The sequence below is a fragment of the Protopterus annectens genome, chromosome 4.part1 (genome assembly GCF_019279795.1).
Source record: "Protopterus annectens isolate FY-2018-M chromosome 4.part1, PAN1.0, whole genome shotgun sequence".
NCBI lineage: Eukaryota > Metazoa > Chordata > Ceratodontiformes > Protopteridae > Protopterus > Protopterus annectens.
The window spans coordinates 253,578,066-253,606,041 of record NC_056734.1 but is presented as its reverse complement, the minus strand read 5'-3'; positions in this window follow the sequence as shown (position 1 = coordinate 253,606,041).

Genomic DNA, 27,976 nt, shown 5'->3' with positions numbered 1-27,976 from the left:
AGAGCACCTCGCTGGCCTTGTTCAAGAGAAATCTTGACCAATGGATGGGAGATCGCAGATATACCCCAGGGATTACCTCAGTGTCACTGCTCGACAGAGGCACAGCAAAATAATGGGTATAGTTCCCCATACTAAAGGGGTGGCGTAAGCCAAAAACGATGGGCTAGGCTTGTAAATGCCCTCGGGCAGATAGCCTAGTATGAACCTATGAACCTATGAACCTAGTAGGAGGATCAGTTTTCAACACCTTTTCTACTTAGCTCCGACTCCTTTTAATGATATAGATATCAAACTTTTTTTTCATGAAATGGTGTATGTACATGAATATCAATCACAGATGACTCAAATGATTCAGCTAAAATATTTCTGCATATAAAACCAGCTCTTCAGCAAAGTCAGTTGCATTCTTTTATCAAATTTGATATTTTGCTTTTCTTCATTATAATAACTTTGACATGTCTGTCAGCATTTATTCCAGTGAGAGATGCTCTGCTATGCCTGACATTTGGATCCACACCCAGTTTTATCTGATATAATTTTACTCAGTGATGGTACCCTCATTGAGCCTTCTTGTTACTTCATTTGTACTCTGTGAAATATGATGTCTTGACTTATATTATCTCATTAACACCTGTCAGCTGTCAGTTAATTAGGTACAACATTCTTGACAGCTGGCATGTAGGATTACAGTTTTCATGAGCTGAGACTAAAAAGAAAGGTGGTACAACAAAATATTTTCTAATGAACAAGAAAAGCAACTTCTGGCATTTCTTGTTGAGTTTAAGTATTTTTTTCATGGCGTAGTTACAAGTGGTTGAAACATCATGGATGAGTTGCTTTAGTTTTCAAACCTGTCTGTTATCTCTGTTAGTGTCACCACAATGCATTACAGTGTGCAGTCTTGTTAGTGTTTTTTCAGAGATGTTTTCCCTATTCTCCACTGCAGTTCAGCAATATAGTTGGTATATATAATTTACAGAGGTGTGTGAGATGCAGGCAAACTTGTCACACTTCAAAAAAAAAAAAGAGATTGTTCCTGGTATTTTAGTATTTCTAAATCACTGGTTTTGAAGCTCATTTTTTGGAAAGCATGGATTAAATGGACCATGTTTTAATCACTCCTGGGCAAATACTTTCTAATATGTAGGATGCTTAATCATGATACAAAATGCCGCAAATTCAGTACTGCAATTAAGTTAAAGTAGAACAAAAGAGCTGAGTGGGGTCAGCCTTTCAACCACTGCGTGGTCATCTCTGTCTGTTTTAATGAGTTAAGGCCCATTGTAGTACATGATGCCTTTTATCTGAACATGTGCAATAGGCCTGTCTTCACATGCTAATTGCCTTCTTTTTACATTTACACCTACAGTGTCTAACAGATTAAAGCAAATATTGCATCTGGGAGCACTATATTACATTTATTCAGCTATACCTTTACTCAGTCAGTAGTGTTATCTGCCATACAAGCAGCACTATTTCTGATAATCCAATCAAAACTACATCTTTTCTCCTGTCTAGAGAACAAGGCACCAAGTCTACTTTTAAAATGAGGATGCCTTCATCTTTATTTATATCCTCAGCCGATATCTCCACTGTGATATATTTTGCTATTGTAGTAAGCAACAGCAGTACTGCAAGGACATGCTTTCTGTCTCTACCTCAGTAACCTGAGTCCAATGCTCATTTTTCCACCTTTTCTACAGTTTATTTACTTCAAACGTACGCAGGATTCTTTATGCAAACGATCATCTGGTATCAGTTAAAATGTTGAACAAACTAGTTGAGTTTTCTAGACTTGTGGAGTTTATTATTTAGATCATTCAGTCTACAGAGCTACATACACACACACATGCACACACGCACACACACACACGCACACACGCACACACACACACACACACACACACACACACACACACACACACACACACACACACACACACACACACACACACACTTTACAGCCTAAACTGCTGCCACTACATGCTCTTTACCACAAAAGCAGATAGTACAGAAACAATTATTGTACAGCATGGTGCCAGATAAATTCTGTAATAAAAATATTACACAAAACAGATCTTGCTATAAAAGTCTTTGAAAAAAAGAAAGGTAGTACTTCAGTTTAGAAATGAAATATTGCATACCTCACAGCATCATACTTATCCGTTTTGTTATTAAGACTGTTGGGGTTAGCATTCTGCATTCATCTCTATATGTTTGGTTTGATGATTTATCAAATCACATTCTTCTGAATTTTTGGAAGTCTGAAAAATACAATATGAAACCAAAAGTCGTCTCTAGTGCTAATGATACTGTACTTAGCCTTACACTATATGTATTCCAAGTTCTGCATTACTGCAGAACAAGGGTCATGATCACTGGTACACATCAAATGAATTTTCGTGAAATGTGCCACTCCATATATTTAATTATTTCCCCCTTCACGGTTTGTAATGAGAGTCACTCTCATGGCCTGTAACAAGTACAGCCCCAGCTATGTGCAATGAGTTCAGCCCAACTGTTTACAATAAATATTTATTGTCCACAATGAGTATTACACTTGCTGTGCACAAGTGAAGTTTGGCCCAGATGAATTTGTCATGGGATTGTTTAATGCGGGATGAGGGGGGTGCTGGGTGGTAGCTTTGCTAGGTTATTTGGGTGGCTGAGAAGGGTTTGGAAAGGGTTAAGTGAGTTAGGATTTGAAAAGAAGTGGGGTAGTGTGAGGGATGTGGCTTAAAGGGTTTTTGAAAGGAAATCCAGAGTGAATAAGCACATTTTGGTGTGGTCTTGTTGCCCTCCCTGTCCGACCCAATTGATTTTGATTTGAGGTTTGTTGGGCAGAGAAGAGGGTCAGGCCTGACCCTCTTCTGTTCCCCCCTCTACAGGATGGTGGATGGAAAACTGGTAGTTGTGAGGAATTAAGGTGAGCGGGAATGCTGCCTTTGTTGTTTATCCAAAGTGAGCGGGAACGCTGCCTTTGTCTTTAGTTATTGTATATATGGGTGAGCGGGGATGCTGCCTGTATGTTGATTTGATTGACGTTTGATACGGTTTTGTTGTTGTTTCATTAGCTAACTGTATTCATGGGGTAAGCGGGAAAACTGCCCTTATATCTTTTATGTCTTTTATGTTCCAGTAAAGTTATGTTATTAAGCAATTTTATCACAATAAAGGTCGTCAAATGTCTGTGGGTGTTTGTGTATTTATTAGTACTGTGACAAAAAATACTACACCCATTGACTACAGTTTCATACCCTCTGTCTACAAGGAGTACCAGCCCCACTGTATTCAACAGTTTCACTACCACTTATCTAAAGGGGTATTAGCTCTATCTGTCTAGATGGAGTTCCACACTCACTGTCTACAGTGTCATCTCTATGGCCTGACAAGTGGAAACAGTGACCATCTCTCTCACTTTCTTTAAGCAATAATAATCATGACTGTTTACAATGAGTGTCACCCTTCCTTTCTGCAGTCAGTGTCACCCTTCCTGTCTGCAGTTATTGCTGCTCCCACAGCATGTGATGATTGCTACTCATCTCAATGTTAATAAGTCCATACATTCAGTCATCAAGCTTGCAACCTACTGGCCTTCAGAAGGAATGGTTTTGCATGCTGATAAGTTTAATTTTCAAAGAAGTTAATGAATGACTTCTGATTCTAAAGGGAAACTTTTATCATAATCCAGTAAAGTGTTGCATAAAGTATCGTCACATTTTTATTTTATTTATTTGTGTGGCATATCTGGAATCATTCATTTGTACTGTGATGTTAAACCTGCCATCCTCTAGTATTGGTGACACCTAAATAAAATACATTACAGCAAAACTATGCTATTTATTTTTAATTCATTTATTTTCTACAATTAATCTTTCACATTTGTATATTAAAAACAAATAACAAATAAAGTTGTACTTTATAAATACGCAAAGCTTCTTAACATTTTAGAAATATATTACTATTTAAAGTTAAATTAAAACACCCAACATACTGCCAAAAATTAAAATTTTATTAACACATTACACATATTGCAAAGTAATTAAGTAAAATGCCTTCTTAAATGAGCAGCAAAGGAACAATGAAATTAAACACAGATTGTCATGTGTCTCATTAACTGTGCTGCAGAGTGCTTTGGTATTTACTGGTTAGGGAACCCAAAATTAAACAAGCAAAGCTTCCAAATGTAAGGGTATTTGAAAAGAAGCAGCACCACTGTTTGGATTTAGTGACAAAGTGGTTGGCATTCTTACCTTCCCAAGCAAGTGGTTTTATGGTTCAAATCATGGCTGGGCGCTTCTTTGTGGGGAATCTGCCTGTTCTCTCTGTGTTCATGGCTGTTTTCTTTGAGTACTCCAGTTTCCTCCTAAAGACATGCACTCGGCTGACTGGTGAATTTCAGAGCTCCATAGATGTGTGATATGAAATGAAGGCCTGCAGGTTTACATCTTTTACCTTCTTGCATAGTAAACTCCAAAGGTTGGCAGCCGTATGTGTTGTTGATAAAGCAGCCAGTTGTCACTCATAGGTATAGCGCTCAACTGTCCATAACTTTGAAGAATTTCAGAGAGTTTTAATTCATATTTTCTTCACTGTCAGCAGTAAAACTATTTTTTTCTGGGAAATCGTTAAAGAGTATAAGTCATTAGAGTTTCATACTTTTTGTTCAGAAAATGCATGTTGATGTGACACTTGTGCTATTAACCTTTTTTTGTCCAGAATTCTTGATGAAAGTAGTTGAGAGCTATGAGATTGGTCCATTTAAATATATGATCTAGTTGAAAAGCTAAAAAAGAATAGCATTAAAGTATACCACAGTAGAAGGAAGATCAGCACAGCAGCAACATTTTGAAATTAGACTGTTTTTTTTTGTAAAACAAGTGATAACTTATAAAAGAATACTTTTTAGCAAAGAAGATCTGTCAGAAAGCCAAAGTAAGACAGCAACCTGAAGCACTATAACTGAAATAATTATCTTAATATACATGTTTCCAGATGTGGTAGCCAGTGTTGACACAGATTTTGTGATCTGAAGATGAAGTGGTCTAACTTGCTTTCCTAGTTGGAAAGCTGGACTATGTCAAAATTCAGTCGTATCACTTTGTAGGTAATATATACTTAAGTTATGTTGTTATCACACAGCTGTATACTAGTTTTATACCACTCGGAAATCAGATGGAATCAGCAGGCTTGTCAGAACTGCCAAAGAAGCTTACAATGTGCTACCATAACAACATTTTATTTATAAATAAATGTATGAGTGCATGGTAGCTCATCGAAAAAGAAGTTATGTTCTTACCATAACGTTCCATGTTTGTTGTCCTTTATCTCGCCTTCCTTCTTTTTAGTTGGTTTCGGAGCCGATCCTGGCTCTGACTCAGACACTTCTAAAGCTCGAAGAGTCCTTACTTGCTCGAGGCTAACCCCTTATCCCAGCATGCACAACTGTAGCTGCCCAGATCTCATTTGTGAGAACTAACCACTAGATAGGAAAATTATGAATTACCCAATAAAAGAGGTAACTAAACAATAAGACTCCTTGCGCTGACAACAATAGGAAAACATGGTGACAAGGAGAATACCAAAGGCTGAAAAGCAAAGGAAACTCAGCCAGATCAGCCAAAAGGTAAATTCCTCTCAATGATCCGGGATGGGGGAAGGAGGGAGGGATGCAAGAAGGAAGGTGAGATAAAGGACAACAAACATGGAGTGTTATGGTAAGAACAAAACTTCTTCATGTTATATTGCCCATCTCGCCTTCCTTCATTCTGGTTGGGACACCATCCCTAGCACCTAAATCCTGGGTAGCTCACTGGAAAAGAGACTTTAGAACCATGGAACCAAAGGATGCCCCTTTCCAAGAGGCCATGTCCACTTTGTAATGAGTAATGAAGGTATGGGGAGTAGCCCATGTTGCTGCCACACAAAGAGTATCTAAAGGAAGATTAACTTGAAATGCTATGGAGGTAGCCAAGGACCTAGTGGAGTGACCCCCTCACTTTTCCTGGGACTGACACATTCTGATACTCATAAACATAAGTAATAGTATTGGACAGCCATTTTGAAAGAGTCAATTTGGAAACTAATGATCCTTGTTTGCTCTGAGAAAAAGATAAAAACAGCTGATCTGATTTTCTAATGTCCTTGGTCCTTTGAAGATAAAATCATAATTGCCTGTGGACATCCAATTGATGTAATTTGTACTCAGCCTTGTTGCCATAATTTGGAAAGAAAACAGGAAGTTCGACTGACTGATTCAAATTATAGTCTGAGCAGACTTTTGGTAAAAAGGAAGGATTAGTTCTAAGAGATACTCTTTCCTTGTGAAAGATAAGGCGGGCGGATGGAAAGTGCCTGTAACTCGGAGACCCGTCTAGCTGATGTAACCACTATCAGGAAGTGGGTCTACCATGATAAGAACTTCAGAGGACAAGAAGTAGCTGGTTCAAAGGGAGGAAGGATCAGAGCAGCTAGAATACTAGGTTTAAATCCCAAGGACGAGAGGTTCTCAAATAGGAGGCCTTAAAAGTGTAGTACCTTTCAAAAAGGCCTTGCATAACTTATGTGACATAGGTTCATAGGTTCATACTAGGCTATCTGCCCGAGGGCATTTACAAGCCTAGCCCATAGTTTTGTGGCTTACGCCACCCCTTTAGTATGGGGAACTATACCCATTATTTTGCTGTGCCTCTGTCGAGCAGTAACACTGAGGTAATCCCTGGGGTATATCTGCGATCTCCCATCCATTGGTCAAGATTTCTCTTGAACAAGGCCAGCGAGGTGCTCTGCCTCACATAAAATTTGAACCTGGAAGGCCCACATGAAAATTAGAAATAGCAACCAGTTGAACATGAATCATAGCAGCCACTGCCCCTTTTTCGAAGGTTTCAGCCAGGAAGTCCAAAATGTTTGCAATTGGAGCTGTAAAGGGATCAACGTCATTTTGCTTGGCCCAGAAGGAGAACCTCTTCCATTTACTAGCGTAAAGCTTCCTAGTATTTGGTTTATGGGAAGAGACTAAAATATGTTGAACCATAGGTGAGATATTAGGGAGCCTGGCTAGGATAAGAAGTGGAGAAACCAAGCTGTCAGCTTGAGAGTTTGAATGGGAGGATGAAGAGTGTCTGACTGATGTGTCAGAAGGTCCGGAACTGGGTCCAGAATCCAAGGCTCCTCCTTTAGGTAATGCGAAAGGAACAGGAACCATATCTGATGCAGCCAGTATGGAGCAATGAGGATCAGCTTGCAACTCAGCAACTTTGCTTTCTGAAGAACTTTTGAATTAAAGGAAAGGGGGGAAAAGCATAAAGTATCCTGGGTGGCCAATCATGGACCAGTGCACCTCTGGGTGATTGTCCCGGAGGGGGGAACCTGGGCAAAATAGCTGCTGCATTTGTTGCTTAAATGAGAGGGAAAGAGATTGTAGTGTGGCTGGCCCCATCTGTGGAAGATCATATCTGCCACTTCTTGTTTCAGAGACCACTCTTGAGGCAAGATAATTGCCCTGCTGAGCTTGTCCGCTATCACGTTGGACTTCCCTGGAATGTGTGTTGCAATGAGAAAATGCTGAGAGGAGACCAGAAAATGCTGAGAGGAGATCACCCATTGCCATACTCGAAGGGCTTTCTGACATAAGGGGTAAGATTTGGTTCTGCCTTGTTTGTTGATGTACCACACTACTGACATGTTGGCTATCTGAATTGCTATATGGCCCAAAGGGAGAGAGTCGTGAAGTGCTTGCAATGCTAGTAACACTGCTCTCATCTCCAGGACATTGATGTGCAAATGGTACTTGTGAGGTTGTCAAGTTCCTTGGACTGTCTGTCCCAGATAATGCCCCCCCACCCTATCTGGGAAGCATCCGTGGTCACTGTAGCTACTGGAAGAGGAGCTACAAAGGGTCTGCCTAGAGTGACTAGGGGAAAGTGTAGCCACTACTGCAGATCTTTCTTGCAAGTATCCGTGATTAAGATCATGTGTAACATTGGCAAGTCCTGATATGACCACTAAGTGAAGAGGAGGGATTGCAGAATCCTCATGTGATAACAGGCTAACAGAACTAGAGTAATGGCAGCCACCATTACCTCCAAGACTTTCAGGACAAATCGAGCCTGAACCTTTGATTTTGACAAAAGGAGAGACATCTGACCTTGAAGGGCAAGCACCCTTTCTTGTGGGAACTTGGCTATCATGTCTCTTGTATTTAGCTCAGCGCCTATGAAAGTAATACACTGAGAGGGCAACAAGGCAGATTTTTCATAATTTATTCTAATTCCAAGGCATGCACAAGTGTGAATCGTGTGGTTCCTGGCCTTTAGGAGATGATGCTTGGTGGTGGCAGTGAGGAGCCAATCATCTAGATAAAGAAACACCTGGAATCCCAAATGTCTCAGGTGAGCTGTGACTACTGCCATGCATTTGGTGAACACCCTGGGGGCTGTGGTGAGAACAAAGGGCAGAGCTCTGAACTGATAATGACTGGCTCCCAGCTGGAAGCGCAAATGTCTCCTGGACCACCTGTCCATTTTTATATGGTAGTACGCATGCCGGAGATCAATAGAGCATATCCAATCGCCCTGACCCAAAAAGGGTAGAATGGACTGCAGTGTCACCATCTGGAACTTGGTCTTCTTTACTGACCTGTTTAACTTGCTGAGATCCAAAATAGGTCTCTAGTCCCCTGTCTTTTTTGGAACTAAGAAGAACCTTGAGTAAGTTCCTGGATCCTATCTGGTCTGTGGGGACTTCCTGAATGGCTCTTTTTTGCAGCAAAGTTTTTACTTCTACAGCTGCTTGATCCCAAAGATTGGGTGGAACATCTGGGATTGGTGATTGACTTCTTGGGGTGCTTTTGAAAAGGGAATTTTGTATCCCCTGGATATTATGCACTGTACACATTTGTCTTCTGTTATATCTTGCCAAGCTCTTGGGTACAGTAAAATTCTTCCCCCTACTGCCTCCAGAGGTGAGCAGCCAGGCAATCCTTCAGGGATTCTGAAAGGGTCTGTCCGAGAACATATCCCTGTCACCCTGTTGTGGACCCTCCTTGCCGCAGGGTCGGCATCTCCCGTTATTATTTCCCCCTCTACCTCTGGGGGAATTTTCTCCACGAGTGCCCAGCGAAGTTCCCTGAGATTTACGGAACCACATTTTCCCACTCTTTGGGCCTTTGGGATAAGGCCAGGATGGAGTGGAAAAATGGACTCTTATGGCAGAGAGAGTTTTGCCATCATGTACACTCCTGGTAAGAGTCTCTCGAACTTGCAGCCTGAACAAGGCCGAGCCATCAAAGGGGGCATTCGTAAAGGAGGACTTGAAGGGCTCTGCAAATTGACAAAGGCGCATCCAGGAATGTCTGTGAAGAGCCACTTGTATGCCTGCCCTACTTGCTCCATCTGCTGCGTAAGAAATCAAGCACATGGAGGAGTTGACAATGGCCTCGGCAAAGGCAAACTCAGGACCCTGCACACTACAGCCAATGTGATTTACCACTAAGCCATGGCAGATATACATAAATCTGATGTTATCACAAACATATCATCCAGCACAGTCATGCAACAGCATAGGAAATGTATATAATTATGTAGATGTATGTGCATGTGTATGTACAGATATATAATATATATATATATATATATATATATATATATATATATATATATATATATATTATCTATGAAGAATGAACGTCATGACAATAAAACATACAAAAAGAATGAGAAGGGAATCAACAGCAACCCCAGTATTATTTAGTGCTGTCAGCTTATGTCATATCAAGCTGGGCAGGGGTGATCAAATCACTGCTACCCACACCACAGGCAGGACACTACCAGTGGGAGGAACATTGTCGATCTGCCAAGTCTACTTTACAAACAATCACAGGGTAGTCCTTGGTGGGACTACCCAAACATTGCTAGGCGGAGTGGACTTCCGACCATTACACAAGCAAGGGCAGATATGTTCAAGGACCAAATGGTGGGAGAGCATGATGATACATGGGTTGGGACAACATATGTGTAGGGTCCCTAATGCTGGGGAGAGGGCAATGTGTGAAGGTGTGTCATGGCTGTGATAGCAACCAGAGAATGGATAGTTTGCATGTATGTCGAACTCTGGTGGGGTGGAGGAATCATGGGTATGAAATTATGGATCTAGGCTTGTCAGGGTTGGATGGCCTGGTTCTAATTGGACCACTCCGTGGAGGTCACCGAGTTCGTTATACGTATATATGCATACACACATGCATACATCTATATGTAGAAGTACATTCCCTGTAACACATTCATTCCTTTTGCAGACATAATAACATGAAAGTGCCCCTACAAACCTCGACAGTAGATAGAATAATAGGTTGTGCATAAGAAGGAAGGGACAAATCTGCAAAAATGCAGAAGTGTGCACATTGTCCGAAGTCAGTGCTGTTCTCAAAAAATCAAATGTGAGGACTTTCTCACACATGGAATTATTCCTGTGATCTGCCTGCTACGGCAACGCCAATCACTAAACTGGTCCTATTTGTAATATAATTTCGATGAACACATACATTATTAGCTCTCATGTGTAATGTGTGCATTACCACATAGTCATAGTTATTAATTTATTGTAGTGTCATGTTAACGGGAGTAATGATGTAATGAAGTATAGAGTCTAATCTTGAAATAAAGACATGTGTGTCCCAGGTGGCACAACCCAAAATTTGTGAATAGTGTCCTATTGGTCACTCATTTCATCAATGTGTGTGGACTAAACTTTTGGGATGTCTGAGGATACGTGGAGTGAGTCAACCCATGGGATGTGTCTACAGGAGTAGGGAATGACCAATGTGTAGTGGTGTGGATATACCATGTATCCAACTGGAGAATGGATGACTGCTGCGTCAGTGAAGTGTTGGGGTGGGTGTTTGGGGAACTAGGATCAATGGGTATATGGGTATATATGCAAATGAAGCAGCACAGAAATATTGTAGTGGTTAGAGCATCTGCCTAATGAACAGACATTCCCGTTCTGAATCCCACTGCAGCACATACCATTTTCCATTGGTAATCTGTATATGAACATATTTTGACATCTGTCTGCTGTATAACCTGCATAATAACAATTAAAAGTGAAAAAACAAAGAAATCCAAATGGATAAACTGCCACTCAACACTTAAAATAAGAAAAAATAATAAAACAGCCACCAAGAACTAAACGTAGGTCTTCACTGTTTTAATAAAACACAGAACCAAATAACTAAGTGCTTTCAACAGGCATAAACCTCTGGCCAGTGGTTTATGCCTGGTGAAAGCACTTAGTTATTTGGTTCTGTGTTTTTTTAAAATAGTGAAGACCTACGTTTAGTCCTTGGTGGCTGTTTTATTATTGTTTTCTTATTTTAACAATTAAAAGGGAACTGGAGCGAAGTGTCAGTGTCATAATGAATAAGGCACTATTCAGCAGGTTTAAGCATAAATAAGCAGTAGTAACTATATATATGCACCAGTAAGCATGTTTAAGTGTGTTTTCCCTGGGGTATGCATTACCTTACAGAATATATATATATATATATATATATATATATATATATATATATATATATATATATAATGTGTGTATGTGCGTAGATATTAACAGATATACAGCTATGATAGGAAACAGCACACAAGAATGACATATGTTCACAGGCTATGCCATTGGAAGTGAGGGTCCCAAGCAAGAAACATGCAACACATAGCATGACCCCCCCCCTCATGCTGGACAGAGGAAACATACCCACAAACAATGTAAATAGTCCACTGTTCCCCAGACCACAGGCAGGATACAACTGACAGAGTGCACACTGACAGAGTGCACCCGTGAAATCTAATCTTGGAACAGTCAGGAGCACCCCTTGCGGGACACCCCAAAAATTGACATATAACCAAAGGAAGCCGATACGACCCATGAGTAGAGACAATGTATGACATGGGTCCCATGAAGTGGAGAGTGGGCAGCGTGTAGTGGTGTGTTCAGATCCAACCTGCACCCAGAGTAAGTATGGGTGCAGTAGAGGAGGTGCAGGTGGGGGAACTATGGGTAGCTAGTTATGGGTCTAGGTGTGCAGGTGTTGGCTGATGTGGGCCTATATGGACAGCCCCAGGGATGTGAGCAAAAGTGTTCATTGGGCAGAGATGTCGCCCAATGAGCAGCCACACCTGCTACGAGTCCCACTGCAGCAAAGTCTAATCTACATGGCAGAGAACGGAATAACCAGATGTAGATGTATATATGTAGAGGAATGTGTGTGCATATCTACCCATAGCGACATGGAGATATGCCTCTCCTTCTCTGTAGTACAAATGTATACAGACAGGGACAGAATACATATACATACCCACATATAGATATATACATATGCAGACACCCATACACCCATATGTTGTTAGATATACATAGACAGCAATATATAAATATATACATGTATGCATTCATATACAGATATATCCGTATATAGTAATGTGTGTGTATATTTATATATATATATATGTGTGTGTGTATGTGTAAATATACACATGTAAATAGCTAGTATATGATACAGCAGTTATGTTCACATGCCGTGCAAATGGGGATGAGGGGTCCAATCAACAAACCTGTAACACATAGCATCAACCACCCCCACCTAGACAGGTGAAACATACAAACACACAATACAAGTAAACACACCACTGCTTCCCAGACCACAGGCATGATACTATCAGTTGGAGAGACCTGTCAGGTTTAATCTTGAAAAAAAGACATCAAAGTCACTTGTGGGACACCCCAAAAATGACTGATCATCGGAGTCAGTCCTTGTAATGATTCATCAAACCAGGTTGTAGACATACACGAACCAGTAGGTTGTGCAAGCCTAATATCCCATGGGTTGACACAATGTACGACATGGGTCCTGACACGTGGAGAGTGGGCAGTGTGTAGTGGTGTGGTTAGACCCCACCCGCACCCACAGTAAGGATGAGCGGTGTAGAGGAGGGGCATGTGGGGGAACTATGGGTATGCAATTATGGGGCTGGGCATGCAGGTGTTGGTTGGCGCAGTTGTATTAGCACCACCCTGGGGATGTAAGCAATATTCCGAAGTGGGCAGACCTTATGCCCATACCTCTCAACCCCTAAGAGCAAAACCACTGGACAGAACATAAACCATTGGGGGAACAAATAGGGACAGAAAGCACATATTCCACTTACAACCTTAGAAAGTTGATAGAATAATAGGTATGCATTAACATGACTCGGCTGAAGGATGTGGGGTCCTAAACCCAATTACTTGTCTGTATTTAATGGTGTCAGTTCCCAGGTATTTGCCAGACAGGTGCAGATTGTAAGAGGAACACACCAATAGTATGAAGCAAACTCTGGACAGGCCATGGATTCCTGTACAGTCGACTGGCATGATTATGCCTAATGGGCAACCATTCCCTATATGGGTCCCACTGCAGCACATTCCAGTTTAAATGTCTAAGTATGGTATGACCATATGTGTCATTGCATAACCCACTGCACAACATCTAGGAACACATGGTCACAACACCCCACTGTAGGAATGTAAGTCAATGTAATAGGCATCACAAGCTATTATTGTAGTCCTCACCCCCACCCAGGGGTGTGAGTGTCAGATGCAAACACCAAATGCAGTGCATCTGCACATGTGGGAGCAAGCAGGTGTAAGCCTGTTTGGCTGCCGGTATGCGAGTATCACACTGGTGAAGCAATGCAGAGGCTAACTGTGTGTAACTGGAGGTTAGCATTGCTTAGCTCTACGCAAACCCACTCACACCCACTCACAACTGCTTTAAAGTGCCTTAATCACTCTGTACCCAACAGGTCATGTTCTGGGCAGCAACAAAATGAACATCCTCTGCAAGGCTAGAACTCAGGACCCTGTACATCACAGTAGTTAACCACTATGCCATGATAACTATGCATATAAAAGAGGTATCAGCAAACTAATCCTCACCACAGGGAAATCAAATCAAATATATGAACTGAATCTATGTACAGTGTAATGTTCTATAACCTGCCACAGACCATATATATATGAATTTGAGTACTGCAGTAAACATATTGTTGTGGTGTCACTTTAATAAAGTTATGAAGTCCCCAGGACCCCATACAGTGTATGTACACATGAATGACGGATAACAGACACATGTATAACCTGTAATGAATAAGACATAGCTTAGCCTTTTCAAAACTGGCCAATTACGGAAAAGTGCGTGAATCCGGCCCTACTTAAACTAAAGTGGCAGGAATACGGCTCATAACTGGTTGTAGCATCCCCCTGCAAGCAGAATGGCTGGAGTGGTTGAAGGTACTCACTTTAGATTGCAGCGCTGGGGCATCCAGTAGTCCAAATTCATGGTATGGCTCCTGGTAAAGCACCATGACAGGAGACTACTGCAGGGCCAGTACCAGGGCTCACAGTACAAAATGGAGGCCTGGGACAGTCTCGCCCATGACCTCACTAGTGCCACAGGTATCCCTGGACTGGTGAGCAGGTCAGACACCACCATGCAGACCTGAAGCATTGGAGGGGGAATGTCCTGCAACAGTGGATCCAGGAAGCAAGGCAGATGCAGAATGCCCCAGAACTGAGTAAGTACTCCTTCCACTACGTAGTTAATAATTGCCTAGCTTGTGTATACTATGGATAGGTATGGCTAAATATCACTGTACTTCTCTGACAGCTGCAGATGAGTGTGCTGTGCACCAGCAAGTCTATGATGCTAGGCTGCAAAGGATGCATCGTGAGGCAGGTTAGTAAACAACCTGCATGTACTGTCATAACAAATAAATGTAAGAGGCTCAGAAAGTGTTGTACCAGTATACAGATTTGTGTAATATGCCGCAAATAAAGGTGAAACCCCTGCATTGCTTCTGTTTACTCTGCAGTCATATGTTGCTGCACTGTTGCAGTTATTAAATAGTACTGTTGTAGTAAGCAGTGTTACCCACACTGTGGTATGCAGAAAAAAATGTGTATGACGTGCTGTATAACAATGCTGGAAGGGCAAACAGGTCTGTTATATTAGACTAAATACATTGCAAAGCCTCACAACAATTGTCTGATAGCATAGTGTACAGTAATCTTAACTGTAATGCTTTTGTCACACACAGCAGGGCTTTGGATCCCAGGAGCGCCAGTGAGTTGTATGCATAATCATTCCACACAACTGCACACAGTTTGTTAGAATGCTCAGAGAGAAAGCTGTATGCATATATACACTTAGCAACTGTACAGATTATGCTAGAATGCTCATATAGAATGTGGTATGCATATTCATACCCCTCAACTGTTCCAATCTGCCCAGTATGTCCTGATAAATGGCCCACATCACCTGCATTTTGCCCTGTTCCCCTGACAAATTAGTGTGATGATCCAAGAAATGTAGGCACCTGTAAATGACATATAACTTATAGTCAGACTTGTACATAGTCAGAGAATGTACATGCAAGCATACCTGTCATCCTAGCATCTCACCCAAAGTGTATGACAGCAGTCAGCAGTCTCCAAACATGTTGCATTACACCTGCATCTTGTCAAGGCTTTACATAAGACACAGGTCCCGTACATACTAATCTACAAACATACCATTGCACAATATAACACCATTGGGTAGTGTAATAATACATGTAAGGGACAGACCACTGCTGTGACTATGAATGTTGTGTAAACTGCAAAGATGTATTAGCTGTTAATTGAACTCTATCTCTCTCACCCCTACCATATGTGCAAAAATAACTGATTTACACAACTCATTTGGTATGTCTACACTCCTAACCTTTGTTGGGACATATGTCCTATTGGTTTATAAATATTCCCATCTGTTTCTATAAATGTGCCATGTTAAAATACCCCCATATTGGTGTCCTGTTTCCATCAATGAAACCTGCATGTTGTTGTAATGGCCACTGTTTACCCATATACACATGTGTTCTGCCTGTTCTGCAACTATTTTATATCTGGTGCCCTGGGTAATGGGAATACCTATGCATGCTGTTATAACTAATCATGAATGCTGTTGGCTATTACTAACCCATATCTGCCTTAAACATGCTACAATGTAGCTCATATGGGAAGGCCGGTCCCAGCGGATCCACCTGTCCCACCTCAGCTGGCCATGGCACCGGGCACCAGCACATCTGGGGCCCAACCTGGGACCACCTCATCCGTTGACCCTGCACCACCTTTGGGTGGAACTGCCACAGGGGATGGGGCTCGGCCCCCCAGGGAGTGGAAGTGTCACCCATGGTACGTCCGGGCCATGGTTGGTAGAGAGCTCGACAGGGAGATTCAAGACTGCCTATGCCAGCTTGAGGGCCAAGTGACACAACTAGAAGGTGAGCCTGCTCCTACTACACAGCCCCCAGCACAGCCACCTTCTGGGCTGTGAAAGTGCAATGGTGACTGTCCATGGGTGGGGATCTCAGTCCCACTGTATCCATATGTGGGCTCATGGGCTTGCGACTTCCAAACACCCCTCCCCATCCAAGTGTCCCTCCCACCTGTGTCATATACCACCCCTGTACACATCTTGTTTGTCTTGTCTGTCATACTACCCAACTTATCCTCCCTGATCATACCTAGTCTCCTTCCCCAACATTCCACTCTTACCTAAAAGTAAAAGAAAATAAGATCAATCTGTTCCCACAAAAAAAAGCACGCCCCATACATAGCAGCCCATTTCGCACACGTGTCCACTGGACACATGTAAGTATTTCTAACTGGCATCACAACATACTACTGTTGTCCTCACCCCTCTCTCAGGGTTGTGAGTGTCCAAATGTACCACTGAATTTATTGCATATGCACAGCCTTTGCTGTAGAAGAAATGGACAGCTATGGACCTTCCTTACACCCTTCCTGCACATCCCTAGCTACCTTGCCTACTGTCTTTCCATCTTTGTGCCCCTTTTTCTCCACTTTCATATCACCCCTTTTTTCTTTTCTTTTAAAAAAATGAGCACAGGGGCAAGTAGGAGTAAGCACTTTTAAGCAGCAGTGAGTGGGTTACAGCCTGTTTGCACAGGGGTAAGCACTGCCTGCACAGGTTAAGCAATCAAGAAGGTAACTGAGTGTAAGGAACTGTAACCAAAAGTAACCACTGCTTACCATCGCTCAAACCTGTGCACACCTGCTCACAACTGCTTAAAAGTGCATTAATCACTCCGTATCCAACGGCCCTTGTTCTGCTCAGCAACAAAATAAACAGCCTCTGTAAGGCTCAAAACCAGGACCCTGTACACCACAGCCAATGTGATTTACCACTAAGCCATGGCAGATATACAGACATCAGATGTTATCACAAACATAGCATCCAGCACAGTCATTCAACAATATAGGAAATGTATTCCATTATGTAGATGCATGTGTGTGTGTGTTTATGTCCAGATATATATATATATATATATATATATACATACATAGATATAGCTATATATATAAATATATCAAGAACATACCATGTGACAACAATGCAGTAAATAAGAATGAAAAGGGAAACACCAGCAACTCCTGAATTATGTAGCAGTGTTGTCCTATGTAATATCAAGACTCCCTCAGACAGACATGTGTCATTAATACACGCAAACATTAAATATATTACTTTGAGCATTTCATTTACAGTAACAAAATAGGTCCTGTCCAATCATTATGTGAGAAAAGTACTCTTGCAAGGTGCTGTGTGCAACATCATCATCATTAAAGAGTTAAATGGGGTAACCATAGATGGACCGGTAGTGTCGTGTGTACAATGGGGTCATCTGCATCACGTGTACCTGGAACCTTTAGGAGTCATGTGCATACCAGGATCGTGTGCTTGAGAGGTGAGGACAACAGTAATATGTTGTGATGCAAGTTATAAAGGTTACATGTGTCCAGTGGACACGTGTAAAATGGACAGCTATGTATGGGGGAAAGTTGTTCTGGGAACAGATTGGCCTTTAGTTTACATTTTCGTAAGGTGAGAGTGGGATCTTGGGGAAGGAGAGCAGGTATGCTCGTGAAGGATAAGTTGGGTAAGATGACAGACAAGACAGCATACAGGGATGGTATACGGCACATGTGGGGGATACACCTTGGATGGGGAGGGGTGTTTGGCAGTCACAAGCCTATGAGCCCCCAAATGGAAACAGTGGGATGGAGGTCCCAATCCATTGGCAGCCACCACTGCACCATCACAGCTGCAAAGGTGGCTGTGCTGGGAGCTGTCTAGGAGGGGCAGGCTCACCCTCTAAATGTTACACTCTTCCCTCAAGCTGGCATAGCTGGCCTCGAAACCCCTTATTGAGCCCCCTACGCACCATGGCCTGGACTGTACGATGGCTGACAAGCTCCTGTCTGGACCAACTCCCGGGGGGGCAGGCTCCATCCTCAGTGGCGTTTCGAACAGAAGGTGATACAGAGCCAACAGAGGTGGAGATCCAAGGCTGGGCCCCAGACATGCTGGTGCCCGGTGCCATGGCCAGTTGAAGTGAACAGGTGGTTCTGCCAGGACCTCCAATCCCATACAGCTTATGGTGTTGCGGTTTTATCACAGATAAAGCTTAGTAATAGTCAACAGCATTCAGGATTACTTATAACAGCATACATAGATATCACCATCAACTCAAGACAACAGATGTCATACATTTGCAGAGGGAGCACAACACATGCATATATACTGCATGACATCTGTCCAAAGCGTAGATGACTTGTGACTGCAGCTATGATCAGTGGCCCACTATTGGCATGTCACTGTGATAACCTCAGACAGTGACTGTCATGCCACTGTTTCATGTGACATATGTCCAGTCAGGGATACGATGGCAGTAACTCTCATCACTGTCACCATGTACTGACTGCAATCCTAACACTATGCTTCTGCAGTTCACATATGTGTGTTCTGTGAGTAACACAAGAAACAAATGGATCCACACACTGACCAGTCCACAGATGACCCTAAAGATGGGGGTTTCCTCACAAACAGAGCACTGTCTTGTCAGTTATTAAAACATGCAGACTAGCCATTACCACACACAACTTGTTAAATTGGCAGAAGTCTGAATGAAGCATAGCTATACTTACATGCTGTAGCCATGTCTGGCACATTATCCTCCCATCTTTAGTCTATTTTCCACTGTGTATGTCATTTGAGGAATATCCAGCTTTCATCTGTGATGCTGTTTACCAAACACCAGATTCAGGTTCCACTCACAGCGCCTGTCTTGGGCAAACACCAACATGATGTTCCTAGATATTGTACTGTGTTTCCATACAATTGGCTATGGAAATGTCACCACAGCTGTTCCACATGCAATCAGCTAGTGGAGGACTTCAATAAGTGCAGAGGCCATCACCTGATCATGACCATCACTTACAAAACACAAGCTGCTGCTGAGCAGGTGTACATCTCCACATCCACCAAAGAGTGTGTGTGAGGGATAGACAGAGGCAAAGTACATCAGAGAAGGGCTGGGAGACTAAAACCTAAGCATCGTCTGTCACACACATACTAGTACAGGGGTTCAAACCCCTGACTCACTAGCCATTACTGTTACAAGTGCATACAGTTACTCCATGTGCCACATAGCTGCCATGTTTTTGTGCTGTAAGAACATATATGTGTGCTGGTGAGTGACATCTGCAACAGCGATATAGTAGACATACATTAGGTGCAGCACACATGGCTGTCCACATGAACAGACTTCATTGTCAACACAACCACACTCTCTAAGGGACTCAGACACATTGGCACACTTTGACAGGCTCATCAAAACACTTCCTAACTACTTAGTTTGCCACAATACAGTAATGCGCAGGTATTACATGCACCACAGGGGTTATCCTGAGGTTCTATGGGTTAGGACATGTGAATGTGTCTGACATCAGTCAGTATGCCAGTGGGAGTTATACTGGGTGTGACTGTGGTTGGGAACATTATACCCCACATGCAGACACAAGGTGCCAGTACTGACATGCATGTGTGCATTGCTTCATGGGTGTGTTGTGGTTGACTGTGCAAAATGGCTGTACAAGGCTGGGTGAGGGGTAATCCTTGGCATCAGGCCACCTGACAATGGTCTGCAGTGTGGTTCAGGGGTGTAGTGTCTGCACTGTCCCACACAAATGGATATTGTAATAACTGTCCTGTCATCCTGGTTACCATTGTGTGTGGCCATTGCTTTGCTATGCATGCCATGTCTGTGTTTGATTGTCATTGACATGGACATCGCTTGGGATGTGTATGTCCCACATTAATGTACTGTGACATGTTTAAGTGTACCTGGTTTGCCTGGCACATGTTGTGTACACAGACTGTTATCATCAGATGTGCCAATCCTGGCCTGGTGTGGTAGGACCTGCTAATAGACAGCAGGCTGACCCTGCACCTGCATTGATAGCATGATACAATTATTCCCTGGTGTCAGTGGCATCTGTCCATACAGGGCATGTGTGTAAGGCATTGTATGTCCTTTGTGGATCACATTTGATGGCACCACATATGTTGCAGGCGTCCAGTGGGGAACATAGCGAAGGTGCATTGTCTGCAGTTATGTGCCTATTGTACTGGTGGACAGGGTGCCATGCTATCTGCACCTTACTGCATTCACATCATGCCTACTATCTGTCAACAATGTGCAGGGTAATAGCAACATAGTGGGATTTTCTAGGCAAGTGTGTTTGTGTATGACACATGGGTTCAGACTGTAATCTAGGTAATAGTAGGGGTGCTTACTTTGTTCACCAGGACTTTTGCCAGATGTAGGGGTATGGCTTGCCAACATAGTCTCTTGGCTGATTGAAATCTGTAATCCTCGTGAGGTGGATATTGTGACATATAATATGGTCACCATAAAGGAAACCTACAAAAAGTGCTCTTCAACATGTCCAGTGGTTAGTCACTCACAGCCATCTCCACACAAGCTCTGACTGTCAAACACAAACACACACACACACCTGCCATGTCTTGGAATAGAACTCCTACCAAATTAGTTTATCACACTACAGCATTACACAGTTATAGCACGCACTATGGAGATTACTGGGCTACCCCATCCCCAAAGGTGTATTTCACAAGGAATGGCATCAGCAGGGTTACCAAAGTAGGGCAATTCGAATTTCCTGCAAGTGAGTAGCCCAAAATGCATTGCTTACAAAATAGACAGTGAGACACACACACCACATCCACAACTGACGTGTCGGTATAGAACCCATGACCAAGATCTATATCACAGTACTGCATAGAGATGTTCTAGAATGCACCATGAGGATTACAAGGGAACTTATTCCCCAGAGGTGTATTTGACAAGGAATGAGATCAGCAGGATCACCAATGTAGGGCATAGTAAATGCCCTGTGAGTGAGTAGGCTATAATGCATTGCTCCCTACACAGACATTAAAACACACAGTAAACACATAACTGCCATGGTTGTGGATGGAGCTCTACCACAGTTCTAAATCACACACAAGCAGTACGCAGTTACCCTACACACTAGAGAGATTAATGGGTTACAGCGGTCCCAGAGGTGTATTTCTAGGTGGGTGACATCAGCACTCTTGCCAAAGTTGAGTATGTGAATTGTAAGGAGTGTGCATACTGTAAAAAGCATTGTTCTCTTCTCAGGCAGACAGACACACACACAGTTGGCAAGTCAGGGATTAGAACACCTACCAAACTAGTTTATCACACTCCAGCATTACACATTTACAGGACGCACTACAGAAATTACTGGGTTATGGTAGTCCCAGAGGTGTATTTCTAGGTGGGTGACATCAGCACCTTTGACAAAGTTGAGTATGTGAATTGTAAGGAGTGTGCATACTCTTAAAAGCATTGTTCCCTTCGCAAGCAGACAGAGACACACACAGTTGGCAATTCTGGGATTAGAACACCTATCAAACTAGTTTACCACACTATAGCATTACGCAGTCACAGGACACACTACAGAAATTACTGGGTTATGGCAGTCGCTGAGGTGTATTTCTAGGTGGTTGACATCAGCATCCTTGCCAAAGTTGAGTATGTGAATTATAAGGAGTGTGCATATTCTTAAAAGCATTGCTCCCTTCTCAGGCAGACAGACACAAAGTTTGCAAGTCTGGGATTAGAACACCTACCAAGCTAGTTTATCACACTACAGCATTACGCAGTTACAGGACAGGCTACAGAAATTACTGGGTTACAGTAGTCTGAGAAGTGTATGTCTAGGTGGGTGACATCAGCAGGATTGCCAAAGAAGGGCATTTCAATTGTACTGCAAGTTGTACACATCTTTTACCTGTGTGTACCCGCTTGCTTACTGTTGCGAAAACAAATTTACACCCACTTACAACTGCTGAAAAGTGTCTTATTCAGTCCTAAATGATATTATCACCAACCCTTGTTGAGAGTCTTAAAGCCTGGACTATGCACACCAAGGTCACTGGACTTACAACTAAGCCATCTGAGTTGTATACATGTTTCATGGTTTTTATAATACACATTATACTACAGGCATTCCATAGTAATGAAAACAAATGGGACAGTCACTTGTACAGTACCCTTGAATGTACTGTACTCTGTGAAACAACATAGACAAGTCTACATATGTACAACTGTTATAACTAAATACTAACTACATATATGCACTTAAGGGATGTGTACACATGCACACACACACACACACACACACACACACACACACATATATATATATATATATATATATATATATATATGCTTATACACAGACACAGCTATAGCCATATATATAAATATGTCTGAACACCCTTTGTGACACAGAAGGGTTCCAAAGGAATTGACGTGTACACTAAACAGAGGCAACTCTTGCTTTATAACATTTAAATCTTAATTAGTTTACCAGAGAAGGGGTGGTTGTTGTGTATGTGGAGTTTGGGGTGGGGAATGATGGCTCAGGAAATGTACCCTGGGGATTGTGAAGTTTGGGTGGGGGAATGATGGGTATGGAAATACACCCCAGGGACCACATCTGTGTTACTGCTCGACAGTGGCACACGAAAATAACATCCCCAACAGTGGTCGTTATTGACTGTCTATTCTTTTCTATTCCTAACTATGTAATAATTTGTAGACTCCACTCACCACAGATGACTACCATGGTGTGCAGCATGTTAAAAGACATAACACATGTGTATGCCTGGCTACAGGGTAGTTGCACATACACAAACACACACACTTGCCAGTATTGTGCTTACAAGTCTTGCCTATGTAAAGGTAACTAGTAAAGTGGTATACAGTTGGGGTATGTGCCACAGAACCCATACAATTAACACTTACTCTGATTGTGCTTCTGAGCTTGGTGACATCACAGGACTGATTACTTGAATTGGGGAGTGGGAAAAGGGTGGTTTAGCAGATGACAATGATAAAGGCCAGTGCAAACGGTGGTTTCTCTTTGGAAAGCGGTAAAACCCACTATCATGACAGGATGCAGACACAATTACACACATAAAACCATCTACTGTCACACACATATACACACAGTTGCCAGTGGTTGGATTAGAACTCCTGCCTAACTACAGATCACTATTACAGTACAATGCAGTTACGAGACATGACACAGAAATTGCACATTTCAAGGCAGTCAGAATGCCCTTCTAAGATTGAGGACATCAACAGGGATACTGACAGTTAAGATGTACATAGCTATAAACCTGTGTGTTTAAAGTAGGAGTCCATTACAACCTGTATGCACAAACAAGACACATCATCTGCAGGTAAGACATAGGTAGGCCTGTGAGGTATAGTTGTAGCGCAACAAGCCTTGAACTGGAGTATGTCCATCTGTGGAATGGACAACTACTATCACTATACAGGGTTACAGTGGTCCTGCTCATACACATAGAATCACAGGACTTGTTTGGATGCATTGACTCCAATTACACAAGGTCACAATGGACATGCTCATATACTTAGTAGCACAGGGCCGTTTGGGATGCACTATGACTACAACTACACAAGGTTATACCGGGCATGCTCATACACTTAGAAACAAAGGGCTTGTTTGGATGCACTGACTCAAATTACACAAGGTGGCAGTGGATACGCTCATACACTTAGTAGCACAGGGCTGTTTGGGATGCACTCCAATTCTAACCACAGTAGGCCACAGTGTGCATGCTCATAGACTTAGATGCACAGAACACATTGCAATGGACTCCTATTGTAAACACACATGTTTACAGCTATGTACATCTTAACTGTCAGTATATATGCACAGCATACAGGTTTACTACCAGATACCTGTATGTGGCCCATAAATTATATATCTGTGTCTGTGTTGTGTGATACACATGCATATATGTACATGAAGTACTGCCATATATTTGTGAAGTATACACAATCATGCATGTGTGAAAGTGACAGACAATAGGTTAACTGGGACACACAGGTGGATGCTAACTACAGCATGTGCCAGACACATTGCTGCCCTGACAGGCATACATTGATATCAGGTTGTGGACAGTAGCATTGTACTTTGAACAGTGGCATGTACAAGCATAATATGTGAGCCCCATTATCTAATGGTACTGAGGTGCAGGTGTCAAGATGACCTCTTCCGGCTGTGTTAGTAGTTGTCATTAATAGCAGGACTGCTCCACTAAGTATATCTGACATTGGTCATCTACACAACTTCTGCTGCTGTCCGTCACCTTAGATGTAGCATTTGATACCAAGCACAATACTGCCATTCACAGTGATGTCATGGTATGAGTGGCAACTGCTTGACCAAAACAATGAGCCAATGTCCTGCTATAATCATGATGTTGTCTAGTGTCTGTCATTCCGGAATGTCATGACTGAAAGAAGACATGCCTTTGTCACAGAGCACATGCATCCATGATTCAAGGGAGTGTGGATAATACCTAGGTCGCATTTACCCATATAGTGGCATTCCAAGGCACAAGTCCTAAACACAGAGGTAACACCCTGACACCTACAAGACAATTGCATTGGATGCTTATGCTAACAAGTGCTAGATGTGTGGCTTTTGTGATCCATTTGCTTAATGTAGACCCTACAATGGGGAATACTGACATCTATGCAGTGAGGAACACCTGACTGAAGGCACTGTAGTGCACAACAGCACTACCACCATATAACTCAGATCCAGACATGTGGGCCATGATACTGGTATGGACCACTCCAGGTGGTGGTGTCCACATATTCATAAAGGCTACTTACAAGTAAAGACCACTACTCCAACATAATTCATCACAGATGTGTCAGGTACAGGTGACAGTGGCAAAAGCTGCATTCTATGTAGTATCCTCATATACATCCACCACCATGTCCTCAGACTGGCAACACACATCCATACATGCGGTATGAAATAGTATGGTAGAACACCAAAAAACCTTTGACTGGTGGACTGTACCTAGCCCTACATCAACTGTGCAAAGTACCCATGTACTGAAACAGTTGCATAATATGTTATGCAATGTAATAATACTACTGTTTGTAACCAGGTCAGTTGTACACATACCAGGGTCCCTTGGATGTTGTCAGCATTAACACAGTTGACTGCTGCTGTACACCAGTTTATGACCTAGATGTACCTGCCCTGGATATGTACATCCCACACTCATGCAACATAAATGAGAATACATACAGGTGGCTACATTCATTACACACATGCACATGGAAGATAGGTCCATGGTTGCTAAATGCTAACAGTACATATGGTTTGATATCTATGTTGATAGAGGTAATATTCCCTCTCTACTGGTCACCCATGACACCTATCATATCATACAATAATCCATGTGGTATGTATGTCATTAGACATGTCCACCTAATGCAATGCCTACAAACATACCTAAACAACCAGATCATAGGAACTACACACATAGCCTGTATTGACAGACTCAGGGGAATACAGCTATGCTATGCAGTTACAGGTGATATGTCCATGACATGCACAGCCATGTGTTCCCACAGCTCCTACATATATCCCATGTCAACAATTGCAAGGCATGAATGCTGTGTGCTGTCTGGGCATTAACCTTATTACCACAATAGCCAGAATGTGCTGGGATGAGATCTTTACAAGCCACAGACCTCGCACATGCTTGAATAAGTGTAATGCCTAGCTCAAACAGAGCACATTGTTGGCACTCTTCAAGTAATCATGAGGTGTGTGTGGCAAATATGATGTGTGTGTGGCAAATATGATGTGCTCACTGTTGACCATTACAGTGCCCTGGCTCCACAGTGGAACTGTCAACTAACAGTTTGTGGCATCATGACATGGAATATTGTTGTGTGTGTGTCTTGCTGATGTGATGTTGGCATAAATGTACACTTGGCTACTCAATGAAGGTGGTTGCGTGTCCTACCAGTACATGAATACAACATCCATTATGGTGTAATTCTCAGCTAGGCTTCACACATGGTGTGGGGAAGGTGTGGAATGTATCCTCTTGATCTGCTAGTCCACTTACTGATGGAGACTGCATATGTGTAAATGAATTGCTGTGTGTTTAGATTCCATGCGTGTGCAGTGTCTGATATTTGAATGTGACTGCTGTCTTAGTACATCATGCAGTTGCAGTGCAGCCTCAACATTGCCAACTGTATATGGTGATATGCTCAATGTACAGTAAGCTGTATTTAGGTATAGACAGATGTTTGGACATGACTACTAAGTGGTGGGGCTACTTTGCAGATGAATGATTACTGTGGACAGCTCACAGGTGTGTTACAACCATTCCTACAATAACCTGTGTAACTGCTAAGCTATGGTTTTGTTAAATGAAGGGGAGTACACACAACGTAGAATGCAGTAAGGGTGACACTGAAGGCAAACCTCTTGACACCTGTAACAGTAACATCTCCCCTGTGCATATATTGTGCATATATCGGCACAGTTGACAAAGGAAAGAGTCAGTATCCTTTGTAGTGCATGCGATAGTGCTGTCGCTCTGTAATACCTATCATGAGATAGGCAGGTGTTTGATTCACAGTACTGGCACATGTGGGTGTGTGTGTCCATATATGTCAGGTATGGTGGGGAATACATCCCACATGTTTTTCACTCTCCTGTACATTGCTGTAGACATCTGTACAGAATGAAGTGTAGAAAGCAAGACATAGGCAGGTGTTTGATTCAGACACATGTCAAGTGTATCTGTGTGACATAGGTATATATCTTTGTGAATGCTGCAGTGTGTATGTGTGTGTGTGTGTGTGTGTGTGTGTGTGTGTGTGTGTGTGTGTGTGTGTGTGTGTGTGTGTGTGTGTGTATGTATGGCTGTCAGGTCCCTGGTGCGAGGCTGCATTTTACCATAGTGAAATGATAAGACCCCCTCCCCCCATCCACTCAATGCAGTCGAGTATCCCTGTTGATGTCATCAATCTTAGTAGGGCATTCTAACTGCCTGTAAACATGTACACCCTGGGGTCAGGCTTGTTGTTACATAACCTACTGATGAACCCCCCCTCCCCGCATACACTCACCGCAATTTAATATCCCTGTTGATGTCCTCGATCATAGGCCATTCAGACTACCTGTACATGTGTAATCTCTGTGACACATCTTGTAATTGCTTAGTACTATAATGATGATTTGCACATAGGCAGGGATTCTCATCCCAGCACTGGCAACTGTGTGTGTGTGTGTGTGTGTGTGTGTGTGTGTGTGTGTGTGTGTGTGTGTGTGTGTGTGTGTGTGTGTGTGTGTGTGTGTGTCAGAGTGTGTGTTACTGTGTCTGTGAATCCCTGCGTATTTGTATGCATCCTGTCGTGGGAACGGATATTACTGCTTCCCAATTAGAAGCCATCTTTTCCACTGGCTTTTACCCTTGTCATCTGCTACACCACTCTTTTACCTGCTCCCCACTACAGGTAACTATACCTGTGATGTGAAACACTATGGATGTGATGGCACTGGCCACAGTAGCTTACTACACAGCTATCAGTAAACATGTTTAAAACTTGGGAGATTATATCTGTGATGT